Source organism: Dendrobium catenatum, unplaced genomic scaffold (assembly GCF_001605985.2).
Source record: "Dendrobium catenatum unplaced genomic scaffold, ASM160598v2 fragScaff_scaffold_1284, whole genome shotgun sequence".
Classification (NCBI taxonomy): domain Eukaryota; kingdom Viridiplantae; phylum Streptophyta; class Magnoliopsida; order Asparagales; family Orchidaceae; genus Dendrobium; species Dendrobium catenatum.
In genome coordinates this window covers 2304868-2320362 of record NW_021319746.1, presented here as the reverse complement: position 1 = coordinate 2320362, position 15495 = coordinate 2304868, and positions in this window count along the sequence as shown.

Sequence of the window (15495 nt, the reverse complement as noted above, 5' to 3'; positions counted from 1 at the left end):
TCTTCTTTGTTTTTGATTTTACATATATTATTACTATCATTAAGGTTTCGTTTGGACGGTTTTCTTACTGTTTCATAAAGCAGCTTTTTAGCACAAAAATTTTGATTTTTAAACTAAAAGGCTATTTTAAGTAGCAAGAAAGCCGCCCCAAATGAAGCCTAAGCCGTTTATACGATGACTTTATAAAGCTGAGATATGTGGCTTTATGAGTGGACCTGTTTGATGATTTTTTTTTCTGCATTTTAATTTGAGAATGAGCTCTGATTTCAGCCAAAACAAAACAAAACAAGGCTGAAGTTAACATCATTTTCATTGAATTCTGGTACCTCAGTAGTTTTATTTAGGCTTGGTTTTTTGTAAGCTCTATATCCCATGCTATATATATGGTAAATTTTAAAAGTGTCTCCTGATTAGTGTATGGTCAATTTAATCTCATAATGTCACATTATTCTAATTTAATCCTTCAATTATACAAAATTGATAAAAAAAATAATCTCTTTGAAATTAAATTGGGATCAATTTTGTATAATCAAGAGATTAAACTAGCATCAATTAAATATCACAATTACAGCATGAATCATTATTTTGGATCAATTTTATATGATCGATGGATCATATTAAAGGAATGTGATAATTTAAGGTTTCGTTTGGAGCGATTTTTTTTTTATGCTTCTTAAAGCAACAATCTAGTGCAAAAAAATTAAATTTTTGTGCTAAAAAGCTAATTTAAGAAGCAGTAAAAAAGCCGTCTCAAATGAAACATAAGACTAAATTGGTCATACACAAATTATCTAATATATATATATTCTTCCAGGCATGGAATGTGGTAATTAATAATATTATATCTCTTTATCATCATTTATTTTTCCTTCTTTTTTTTGGCAGGTTGAGCGACTCGAATGCGGGATAAAGCAGGAGGCACGAATGCCCTCAACTGCCTTGCCACAACATGAGCCGAATTCTTCTTTTTAAGAAATAGAAAAAATCCTTTCAAATTCTATCACTTCTTTTAATGCAAGGTAAAAGAATCAATATGTATGTTTAGTTCTAGTCAATATCAATCATCACTTAATATGAGTAATAAAAATATCTAAAATCAATAATAAAATCAATATGATCAGTAACGTAAAAAGATATCTATCAACTATCAAAATATAAGAAAAATTAGTAAAGATGACTATCACTCAATAAGTCATGATAGTATGTTATGCTATATTGTATAAATATTAATGTTTTATGAGTTTAATTATATCCATCATTTAGTTTAATATACTATCAGGTAAATATCATCATGAGAATTATGAAAATCAAGTTAGAGTATGCTACTTTATTGTGGTATTTTCTTCATTACATCTGTTATCTGTCATATATATCAATCTTTCAATCTTATCTTATATTAATCATTTATTTTTACAAGTGAAATTCAATAATCATTTAAGAGTCGTCACATTTTACCCGTCAGTGTAGTTTGGTCAATCGATTACAGACTACAACTAGGATTACACCATCAACATTTTATTTAAAGGAAAGGCAATCGCCAACCCTCATATGCATGGTATTATTTTTTAAGAGCCAACCTATATTCATTATAATATTAGCATCTAGCCTTTTTTGCTTACACGCAAATGTTATATTTTCTATATGATGTAAGTTAATATCATATATGAAATGCAATAACAAAAAAATATTAAGAAATCTATCAAATTTATCTACTATGCATTTACTTCAAAAAAACACAACTTTTAATTTAACAGGTGAAAATTCGATATGTTCTAGTCAAAATACTTATATTGACAACATCTATCACATACAAAAAGTTATGTGGTAAAAATTTTACCAATACAAAATTATCCTTATTTTTCTATAATAGAAATATAAATTTGATAAAAAATATTAAAAATACCAAATTATTGAAATAGAAATTAGGATAATGGTTCCTTATAGTGAGATAAGAAAATCTCCCAACAAGTCTGACGGACAAAAATCACTTTGTGGACTCTAAATCTTAACTTTCTCTCTCTTTACTTTTCCTATCTTTTTTTCCCATAATAGGTCTCTGTTAAAATGATTGAATAGGGAATAGGAATTTAAATAATTAGAGTTAATCTCTTATGATATTTAAAAAATAATAATAATATAATATTTTATAATTATATTTTTAATCAATTTTTTTAGTATAAATTCATATACATCTTTTTAGGGCTTCAAAAATTATAAAAAATACTTATAAAATAGCTCATTTAATTTAAAAAATTTAAATGAAATCAGTTTATAAAATGGACACATGACAGTCCCAAAATCTATACTTGTATGGAGAGGTGTCAAGTTCTTAAGGATTTACAACAGTACCAAAAAATTATATAAAAAAAAATTATTATTATTAGTACACAATTATATCTATCTTATAAAACATATAATTTATGATTTGGACTTTTAAGGTCTCATGAGAAAATTATTTCACTAGGTTAGAATATGGGTTATTATAGTAACTATGCGAAACAACTACCTAAAGCAATATACTATGCCTCTATAGTGGATAAAGCAGTTGAATTTAGCTTCCTATTAGACCAAGATATAAGTGAAAGTCATAAGAATTAATAAGTATATGGCTTTTTTGATCAACTCTACACCCTACATAGTCGGCATCAATGTACTCTATATATTTAAATGATAACTCATACTTAGGATACAATAATCTAAATTTAGGTGAACATTTGTTTTTATACCTAACAAATGGGACACTTTTAAAACTTGATTAAAAATCAACACAAATTCCTATAACAGTCACAAGGTCTAATCTACTCATTGTCAAATATAATAAGGTTGATATCATACCTCTATATATAATATATTATCCACTAACATTCCACTATCAACCTTATCTTTGTTGTTGTGCTCATAGAGATGCCTATTAATTTGAATCCTTTCGTGTTAAATCTTGTAACTAGATCATTAATATATTTAGTTTGGGAGATGAAAATTCCATCATCATTTTTCTTTACATGTAGTCTAAGAAAATAATAAGATCTCTCATTAAACTCATATCATATTCCTTACTCATTTTTTTGTGGGAAAATCATGACATAATGATTCTTATGTGGCTCCAAATAGAATATCATCTACACAGATCTAAGTTACTATGTTGTTATTTCTAATGCTCTAAAGCGTTATCAACCATGCTTTTACTAAAACCTAATCTAGAGAAGAATAAGCTTAATCTCTCATAATAGAATTAGGACAGACAATGACAGAAATGCTTTCAAAGTGCCATCTTTAATTTGAACACATGGTTGAGATATAAAAGATCAATGAATTTAGGTAGTTGTTCTACATGTGTAATACCATTAAGAAAGTACTTTTATGTCCATCTGGTATAGTAAAAAAACCTATAATAAGTAAATGCTAATAAAAATCTAATGACATCTAATCTATCTACCAAAACTTATGATTCTTCAAAATTAATCCTATCAATTTGACTATACCCTTGAGCTATTAATCTATCCTTATTTCTAAATTTAATGCCTAAATCTTCAGACATAATTTTGTAGGCTCTTTTGTTTCAATTATATGTTGATATTTGGGCCTACACACTAGCCTTTAAACTTCATTTCATACAAACTGATTCAATTCTTCATTTTTAGCAATTTCTCACGATTCATCTTTTATGCATCATCTATATTCTTAGGATCAACATGGGAAATGAATACAAAAGATCAACCTCTTCTCTAATTTGGCTTCTAATCCTAACTATGTAAAATAAGCTCTTTAGGATGACTTAATGAGTACTTCCATTCTATAGGAAATTCAAGTGTAGGAAGAAGTTCACTACTATTTGTTAGCATATATAGAGCTAGATTTCTAACACATTAATGCCCACACATCCAAATCTCTCGTCCTAGATAATATCATATCTTATTTCACATGCATAGATTCATCAACAACTAAGGTTCTTTTATTAAAAACTCTATAAGCATTATTATAATTTGAGTAAGCTAAGAACACTCTTTCATCCAATCCCATGACAAATTTGATTAGTCTTTTTATTTTTATTTTAATATAACATATTTACATCCAAATACATAAAAGTATGACATATTTTATATTTTCTCATTCAAAATATCATATTGGGTATTCTTGATTGTTGATCTAATCTTTATAGTATTCATCACATAACATGGTTTATTCATTGCTTCAACCCAATTTAGGAAAGAAATATTCACTAATCATTATTCTTGTTGTATTTGATATGATTCTATTTTTCCGTTTCAACTACATCATTCTTCCATGGTTTCCTAAGCATAAGAAGGCATATGTAATCCCTAGTTTAATACAAAATTTTCAATTTTTTAATCTTAAACTTTTCTCTATGATCACTTATGTGATAGGTAACTTCTTTTCTCTTTGAAATCTTTTTTACGAATTTAATAAACTCCAAAATTACATCACTATAGATAATTAGGAATGCTGCGGAAGTTAATCTTGATTAATTATTTATAATGATATATCCATATCTTTTCCCTCCTAAAATAATGTGTAAGATTGGTCCAAATAGGCTCTTATGCAATATCTTTAAAGGTTTTGAGGTAGAAATTTGATATTTGGGATTAAAGGATATACAAATTTATTTTCCTAACTAACAATCAATTCACAATTTGTCCTTAAAAGAATCAAGTTTGGGCAAGCATACAACCAATTCTTGTCTAGAATGTTTAGATATGGTATGCATGCTTCCATGATAGAAATGTCTATGCCAAAGTCAAGGATTTAAAAAATTAGATTTCAAACATATGTCAATCTTAAACATCATACTAAGAAAGAAAAAATTATTTATGTATGACTAGTAAAGTAAAATTCAACCATGAATTTAATCATTCATTATGAAAAAGAGAACTGGATGCCATACCCTTTATCGAATAATTAGCTAACATTGATGAGATTATGTTTTAATCCATGAAATAGTAGGACCTTCCCAATGGTATTGGAGCCAATAGCTAAAGTGTCAACTCTAATTGTTTTCACTTTGGCATTATCTTCTAATGAAACTTAACTATCATCTCTTGATTCCAATAAAGTAAATATTGACAGTCTCCCATCCTATGTCTTGAGCATCCACTATTCAAGTACCATACACTTTCATAGGTCTTAGAGTGAAGGCTTACCTACACAAAATTTAATATGTCATTTTGAGAACCAAAATTAATTTACATCCATCGATGGAGAGAATGACATGATCAAAATTTGTAGGAAGGAATCTAGCTACCAATCTATATGTGTGCCTAGGAATCCAAATATATTGAGGTGTTTTATGTGCAAAATTTCCCTTACACTTTTTAGAAACATATCATAGACACCACAAGTATTGCACCTAAAATATTTGTGTGCATATGGTCTATATTGTATAGTCTTTCTAAAGGTAGTTGAGCCATGATTTGCAATTCTACTAAAAATTTTCAAACAATACAAGTATTTAATTTGGCACATTAGAATATGCCCATCTTCACATGTAGAGCGGATCTTTAATTTATTTTTAAAAAAAATTTATTGAACATTTTACCCTTTCCTTTATAAAGGCTTTTTTAACATCATTCCAAGTTGTCAAATATATTGAGCCATTTCATCGTCATCATTTTCTAAGGATGATGAACCATTATCACTTATATTGTAGCATTTGAGAGATATATTCTTCAATTTTTTTTCCTCGAAGTATCCTTTATATCATCATGTTCTAATTTGTTACTATGAAAATTATACACTCATGACTACTTATGCATGTATACATTCACAAGTATCAAGCAAGTAAAGTGTGGGTTACGCGGAAGGAGGACCCACTCCTCTCTTAGGATAGTTTATCCAGAGACTCACTTAGGAGTTGAAAGGAGATTAATATTGGAGCATAGAGGAACAACACTGGTCACAACCTTGAAGCAACTGTCCCCCACTATACCGGGGTGACCTCATAAGTTCCTCGCTTAGCCAGACATATCTTTATCTTTCTAAGCCATAGTCAACCCTGTTATGCGAGATATATCCAAGAAGCCAATGACACACATCACCTCTTCAAAGACCTCTCTCACGTCAACTTGATGACTACATGTAGATTCTACTCACCCCTCCTCACATTAGAAGGACGACTCCAGATCTTCATCGGATCTGACTTGACTCGCCCTTCTCAACAACCATTATACTCGGCACCAACATGTGACTTAAATAAAAGACTGATAGGACAACCCCCATATCTAGGATACTATCTCTACATCTTTTTGAATCCTATAAAAGGGGGAGGAAGGATAGAGAGAAAAGAGGAAAAAATAAAAAATAAAAAAATAAAAACTTTTTTGTGGGATGAGGATTATTATTTTTCTTCATGAAAACAACTTTTCTTTTGAAAAGGATTCATTTTGAAGAAGGTTCTTCTTTGTTCTAAAACATATGTAAGAACATAGTACAATAGCGAGAAGAATGAGAGAGGTCATATCTAAAATTACATGATTAGATCCATAAAATATTGTAGCATTTTTTTTCCTTTTTCATTCAAGCTCTATAACGGAGAGAACTCACTAGGATTACTCTTTTACATATGGCTTAAATAATAATTTTTTTTTTTACTAATTCCACACCTCTCTCAAGCTCACCTCTTTTCTTCTTCTATCATACTCAAACATCATTACATTCTTTCCACAGGCCTTAAGTTCATAGGTGGCATGAAGTATGATCCGGTATCTTCCACCAAATAAAATGGGATTCAACAAAATCTATCAAAGTTTATGGCTCAAGGGGTTAATAATATTTTCATCAAAACCATATTCTTCAATAGTTTGATTTGATTACATTATTAGAAAGATAGGCCATCAATTAGATATAAAGTTATTATTAAATTTAGTTCCATTCTCAAAAGTTTGCAAGCCCCAATTGAGGATATTTCTATCTGAACTAATTACTTGTTAATGTACTTTATATCCCAAAATAAATCTTTAAAAATCAATTCATGTAAAATTTAAATTGATCAATGGTTACTAAATTAACTCTAACAAGTTCAAAGTAAATCAAATATTAAACATAAGGAATCAAACTTATTTTTTTAATATTTATCTTGATTACATCATAAATCTAGAAATATAAGCTATTTCATGGTGAATTTGAAAATATAATTCATAAAACCCATGAACTTCATCATAAAAAGATTGATAAGAATGAAGAAGAGAGAAGGAAAATAGCATCATGTTGATTTTGTGGTCAAAGTCACCTTGTATTTTCCTTTTTTTGTTAGCATCTTCTTCATCCAATTCTCCCTTCAGTGTCAAAATAAATTTCACACTTAAAAATCCACGTATTTTCTCTTAATGAAATCCCCAACAATTGCAAAAAAAAACTCCCACATGTAAAGTTTTCCCATTATCGCTTTACGTTGCGATATAGGGAGGAATCATTTAGAGCTTTTCTCAAGCATCACATATCTTTCTCATGCAATCATCGTGAATGCTCATTATCTTTTCTTCTTAAAATGGTAATGCTAACCACAAGCCCTCCTCTTCCCATTGTCTTCTTTGCTTATCATTCCCACAACAAGTATAGAATAACATGTCCAACCTCTTCGTTTGATGATTCATTTCACTTCTATAGTCAAAAGATTATGCATCCTCATACAATTATTATAAAAAAACAAAAGCATGCCCTTCCAAAGGTCAATATCATCTTGAACTAGTCCTCTAAAGGGATATGTAAAATAATTTTAGGTGCCTCTAAGATTTTTCTAGCTTCTCCATTATTTACTTAGATTCTCCCATTCAACTTTTTTTACCCTTTCTCTCCCATTAAAAAAAAATTGTACAAGATAAAGAAAGATTTGATGCATTAATATTAATAAGAAAACTCCAAGAAGGTAATTTCATGCCATTTTGATCATTATAGTCACTTTCTCCAAAAAAAAAATAAAAATAAATAAATAAAAGCAAGATTTTTATTCCATTACTCGTAAACACAATGTTGATCTTAGCTCATATCTCTATTTCCTCTACCATTTCGCTACATAATACTATGGCATTCTAACCTATAATAACTTGCAAAGAGAGTCTAACACCACATTCTTCTAGTATTCAGCATGCATTCCACCATGTTCTCATAATTTTCACATTCTAATAGCCACATGTGATGTACACATTAGAAGATAGTTTTTTTATCCAAGGAATTATGAAGAGTCTATGTAAGGAAGGATGGAGAGTGAGTAAAATAGGCCTAAAAATTGGATTTTATGTCAACACTTTGACTCTAAGTGAAAGTTCGTTAGGGATGTTAAGCCCTTAAGAACTAGTCTGAGGATAACCAAGAGGGGGGGGGGTGAATTGATATTTTTAAAAATCTTTCTTAGGCAAATCACAAAACTAAAACCAAAACAATTCACAACAAAGGGTAATTGATGCAGAAATTAAATGCGAAAATAAAACAAAGAAAGATCACACCAAATTTATAGTGGTTCGGTCAGACCTTGACCTACGTCCACTCATTGGAGGCACCCTCCGAGTATTGAACTAACTAAGTGTCTCTCTTTTAGATCCCACAGCTAGGTAAAGAAGCCTTTACAACAGACTCTTTTTCACCAACCCCAGTGCAGCAGAGAACCGACTCCTTTTGCTTCCTCTTGAAGCGGCCAGAGAACCGACTCCTTTTGCTTTCTCCTGAAGTGGGCAGAGAACCCTGACCATTTGTTGAAGTAGACCTCCCAAGAACCTCCCAAGGATGAAGGATGAAGAATGGAGAAGATGACTTGGAATCTTGCTTGGAGCAACCTTTGTGAACCCTCTCACAAACTCGACCTCATAAGTTCTTCTCTCTCTCCCTCTCCCTAGGCTCTCTCAGGTCAAGACAACACTCAAGGTCTTGAGAATGAGAAAATTTAGGTCCTTTAAATAGAATTTCAAGAACCGAAATTATCGTCCATGATGATATTTCTATCTTTCTATACGATACGTACAAATTAAGCTCAATCAACCTAGACGATATGGGACGATCAGAAGAAATTTTGTTCACATCATCCAGGATGATAATATATCATCTTGTACGATCTATTTAAATCACATATTATTGGCCAGACAATCGCTCAAAAAGGGGATTTGGATGATCCAAAGTTAGCTTGATCGTTCTGGCCGATCTCACAATCGTCCCAAATGATTAGTTCAAAACAGAGGAAAAGAGCTGGCCGATGTTTTATCGTGCAGGTGCAACCAAGGTTTTTTGAACTGATCATCCCGGATGATCCTGCGATCATCTAAGATAATGTTTTCGTATCAATCAAGCCTTAATTACTATCCTTAATTACCAGATTAATTTAGGCATAATTGTGTTAAATCGTTCACACCGATGTAATGGATTGGCCTAGGCAAAAATAATTCTTACCTAAATAGATATGGTAGCTGATTATTTCTGATTTGAGCCTATCGTCCTAGCTGATACAAGGATCATCCAGGATGATGTGCTTAATGATTGCTGTCTTAACCAGGATGCCCTAATTAGGATTTCTGTTTTTAGTCGGATAGTCCTGGCCGATATTAACATCGTCCAGGACAATATACTCAAAACAGAAAACAACAGAAAAACCCTCAAGTGTGTGTGTGCAAGGTTACTTAGCATCAGGAACCACTTTATAATGGACTCAAGAAAGGAAAAATTACAAACTGACTCAAACTAAATCTACCCAATCTTGAGCTGACTTTGAGTTGCATTCGATCTTATGGACCTGAAAAGTTAGTAGGCAAAGCAGTCACAGACAATTATGAATGTTTGCTATCATAAAAAAATCTAATCCATAAATTTAGATTTGCAACACTAGGCTCATAATATACCAATAATCTCTCAAGTTCTCTAAATACTAGGTATTGCTCACATAAGCTCAACAACCACTCCATTATAAGGCTCAATGAGTGGTGGATTTTTATGTAAAATGAGATAAATTTAGAGTCAATTTTATGTTATGATAGAAATAGGTTCAACTTACAAAAAACAAAATTGAGTAAATAAATCATAAAAGAATCCAAGGACAAAGGAAATGAAATTTCAACAAATGATAAAGCACGCTCAAGATTTAACTTGTAACAAATAAACACCATGTTAGTCAACACCTACGTGCTTGATAGTGTTGAGTCGCTACCCTATTTTGTTTTAGGCACTCACTTTTAAAAATTTGATATAGCAGATATCACCTACGCACTAGACTACAGTGCCATAATGGTGCACCCTAGACATAATGTAATATAAGGACTTGCAAGAGTACCTTGGTGCTTACCCAAAGCTTCACAACATTACAACACAAACTTTTTTTTATTGGGAAAAAATTTTAAAATCATACTGAAAGATATGAATAGTTACTAAGTAGGTCAAACACAATCAACCAAAGAAACATAAGGAATACTAGATGTCACATGACAAACCTCCAAGGATGTAGAGGGAAAAGATTATTAGGGAACTAGATCAATTTGTATTGATCCTAAGATAAAATTAAGAAAATGTAAATTAAAGAGGCATTAAATCTATTTTATGAGTTGAATAAAAAATCCCAAAACCAAACATAACATTAGAAAAATCATAAATACTTTTTTTTTTCATTTTCCATTCTTAAGACAATGGGATACTCAATTAAGCCAACAAAAATTGAGAAAAAAGAGTTATGCCATTGAAAATCGTTCATTATCTCTTCCATATTAGTTTACCAAAAGAATGTTCAAACAAGAGAAAAATAAAAATTTAATAAGAATTTGTATCTTAGATCATGTTAAAGTAATGAGAGGAAGCTTTTCTTGATATATAGTAAATTTCATGAAAGATAAAGTTAAGGAGAAAAATGTTAACAAATGATGCTTTAACTACTAAAGAGCCCCAAATCCTCTAGTTAAAAGAGGAAGAGCAAAATTTTGAAGCATTTCTACTAATCGCATTTGCATAAGATCTAATATAGTTATTAGAATGACCCTTACCCATTAACATCACAATACCAATCAAGAAGTAAGGAGAAAGAGAGATTTGTATTGATAGCCAAGCGTACTGATGGCATTGGAAAAGAATTAAATACCATCAATATAACAATTGGGCAGCAAAAAATAACAAGCATGCTAGAAAAAAACAAATAAAAGAGTAAGTGCCCTCACTACCAATAAATCCTATCTTTTATATATCTATAAAGTTAAATATGATATTTATAATTGAATATGCCTTCACTCAAATGCCCTTCAACAACATGCTCCTGCAACTCAACTATTGGAAGCAATTTCCACCATTATCCCTTAATGCATCTTGCGAGCATCTCTTGATGTGAATCCCCGACTACACATGAAAGTTCCCTCCAGCATGCATCCATGCCAAGATTCCTCAACTCTCTTCTAGAAAGCAACCTTGTCACTCGCCTTTATTTCCTCATCCCATGCTCACATACATGATTGCATTAGCTCTTCTGTATAGGCTAGGTTTTCTAAAGCTAATGGCTCCCTCTAGGGTTGTTGTCGAATCTTTTAGGCTTGCAGATTAACCCTCCTTTTCACTTACCAAACATTGCTCTCCCCTCTGAACATCACCTAAAATTCCTTATTTTAGATCTACTTTATATGTGTGCTTACCTCATTTGCTCTGCCCTTCTCAACTTTCCATTTCCTTTATCCTAATTACTCAATCATCTTTCTTTATCATAGGTCATAGGGTTATGATGGTTCCCTCCATGTCATTATTACCACCCCCTATTTCAATCGATATGGTCATCTTTGAGGGGGGGAGTAAGTACCTTGGTTTGAGTATGTTGCCATCATTGTTCACTCAATCCTCATTATTTTTTTAACAAAACAAAGTTTCACATTTGCATAAGCAAGCATATATGTTTCAAGACAAACTTGTGCTCATTTGCACTCATGATGATGTCTTTGAACTTGCTAAATCATTTCTTACTTATTGCTAGCAAATTATTTGTGGGTCATCCCAACTTGGATGTCATTCATAAATTCTAATCAAATCTTCAATTGGTTTGTGAATATTCAATTAGATTTTTTTATTATCATCATATCATTATAAGTTTTTCTTTAAAATCATACTACTACAGACTTTTCACCCATTGTACCTACTATGTCAATAGCTTTCCAATATATTGTTGAAATATCATCTCATTTTATTGCTTTAATGGAACTACCTATCACCCTTCCATGGGTGACTTTTTCTTTGTTATATTTACAACACTTTAATCAATCAACTCTATACTCTTTGGGATATATTTTTGATAAACTTTTGTAAGTTGATTGTGCAATTGGTCATCTTTCTAGGCTTTCAATGGCTAGGGTCCTAGTAGAAATTGATGTTACTTCTTGAATTCAAAAGGATGTGTTGATAGGTGCATTATCTTATAATTGTTGGGAGAATGTTACATTTTAAGGCATTCTTAATATTTCTCATTATGCAATAATCTTTAGCCATAATTTTTCTAGTTACTTGAATGCACATCCAAATTTTAAAAAAAAATTATATTAAGAATTAAGAGATATGCTCAAATGATCAAATCTTTACTTATCTTATAGGCTATTATTATTCTTTCTTATCAATTGAGATTTGCACTCAAAATTAGAGTCTAAGTGATTTTTCTCTAGAAGCTAAAACTATTTTGTTTGCCCATGCTAGTTTATAGCTATATTTTAACACCACTTGCAAATAATACCTTACATATTAATCCACATCCTAAGTTCCTCATATTCCTCATATGGGTAAAGTATGAAATGATCATGATTCACTATACTCTCTAGATTTGGATAGGAGACTACTTGGTGATAAGGTGCTAATAATAGGTACTTTCATTTCTTATTCATTAGTTGAGTCCTAAATGAAAAGAAATAAAAAAATTACCACTCTCCTATTTTCACCAAGCTTGAAGGTGACCCAACAAAGTGAATTGCAAACTTTGATTCTTTCTTGTACGACTATGTGAAAATGTTTGATTTCCAACAAAAAATATATCTAAAAAAAAAAAAAAAATTCTGCAGCCCTTCCAGCAAAAAAATTCTGCAGCCCTCTCAGCCCTGTTTCCTAGGTGCCCACCAAGTCGTTGTAGCCTGAGCTGCCTGCGCCCGCTCTCCCTAAAATAATCTGATTTTTCAAATGATTTTTTTAATAAAAAAATTGAATTTTAGTGTCGTACCTTATCAAAGAAGTGAGAGGGAAGAGAGAGAGAATGTTGTTCAGTGCTTCTTCATTCGTCAATTTTATTCAGAGATTTCATCTATTTGTTATAAGTAACTCAAATATCAATTTAGTTTTCAATTATTTTAATTATTATATAGATTTTTTTTATATTGATTTGAATTGATTAATTTCTACAATATTTTGATTGTGATATTTGCATAAGTAAGAAAGGCTGGCTATTAACACTATAAAATGGGTTGGATGTTAAAACATAATACCCTACGTAAGAAGGTTGGCCGACGAGCTTTTCTTTAAAGATGATTGTGGTGTTATCCTTATTGTAGCATGTAACAAATGATCGATTACGCCGACGGGCAGAGAGTGATGACTCTTTATTGATTTAATGAAGTCACCTGTAATAAAACTTGATTAATTGAATATGATAATTGATTAATTGGATAAGTGATAATTGATATAACTTATGACCAACTGAGAATCAGTTGGGATAAAAGATATTGAAAATACAACATTAAAGCTGGATGTCTTGCCTTGTTAAGTCATACATTGATGCATACATATATTGATAGCACTGATGATATTGACAGATGCATTGATAATATTGGATGCATTGATAATATATAAATAGATGACGCATACGAATAGATAAGATAGAATCTTTTAGAGCTTTATGAATGATTTCCACATCATTATTTTAATGATTTATTGAATTTTTAGATTCATTATAATGATTCCTTACTTTTATTATTGATTATTTTGAGTTTTATTAATAATATTTGATCATTAACTATATTGATTGCTATTGATTATATTAGAATCAAAATGCTGAGCTTTTGAGCTCATTATGTGGATTTTAATTATTATGCCCACACATCCAGATCATTGCTAATGAGTTTTATTAATAAACATATCATATTGATTCTTTAGTCCTTAAACTGAAAACTTTAGTGGGTTTTGAAATATAGTTGGGCTTTTGAGTTCATTATGTGGATTTTAATGATTTCAGGCCAGGAAAGGATTCATAACCAGTTGGAATGAGATTGTTAAAGATCCTCAGGTTTTTTAATTATTATTTATTTTCATTTATTCTTTTATAGTAAGGAGCTTGTAATAGATTAGTGATTGTAGTGATCTCCTAGCTAGCATAAATGACAATTTGGGTGAATAAATAATAAAATATCTTGATGTATATGATTTTAATTGCTTTCACTGGTTATTATTTATATTGATGATTTATAGAAGCTCAAGTATATTCTTAAAATGATAAATATACAATTGTTCAAAATTAAATCTTGGGGCATTACACGCCTTGCCCGTCGTAGCTGACTATATGCTCGCCTCCTCGCCGGCAATGCCCCTAACTTGTCTGCATCTGTCTGTGCTGGCTTCAGCCTCACTGGCTGCCCTTCAGCATTGCTCGCACGCGTGACACGTGTGCGATTTGAACTCTACTAATCGGGAAGGTCATCAAACGCCCAAGCACTCCACTATAAAGGAAAAAAATGTTTTGAATGTTACTCTTTTATATTTAAATTAGAAATATATGAAAATTAAAATGAATTTATTAATTAAAATAAAATATTAAAATTAATAATAAATTAAATTAAAATTAATTAAAATAAAATTTTAAAATTACAAATTAATTAGAATTAAATATTAAAATTAAGAAAAAATAAAATATAATATTAATTTATTTCTTCACAAATCCGCCAAAAATAGTTAGGAAAATTTCCACTGGTATTTTGCCGGAAATTCCATTGGAAAGTTCCAACGAAAAAAAAGGCCACCGAAAATTCCAACGGAAAATTTCCCAACAGACATTTTGTCGGAAATTCTAGAGGAAAATTTTTAGTTGAAATCCATCATAAATTCCGTTTGAAATGCCCCTAAAAAATTCCAATTGTAATTCACATTTTTCCTATAGTGTGCTATTGCAATCTTTATTTTATCCGATATATTTTTTCTTTTTAATCTAACAATTCATGTTAAATATCCTTATTATCTAATTATAAATTTATGATCAAAAAAATTATAATATTTTTATTTCAACAAGTTCTTAAACAAGTGCACAGTAGTATCAAAGAAAGTCTTAGCTACATAGAAAATCATTGACTTAGTAGTTGATGAGTATCTAATTACTACACTTCTATCCATTAGAAATGAAGTATTCAATGAACAAATTGACAAAACAATCAGTTTCATAAATAAAACCAATAACAATTCAAATAAAAAAACTTGAACGTTAAAATGAATAAACTAAATTGAAAAGAATCCAAACAAATACTCCTCCCACTATCTCAAGCTTAAAAGGAATAAATCAACTGACCAAGAGAACTA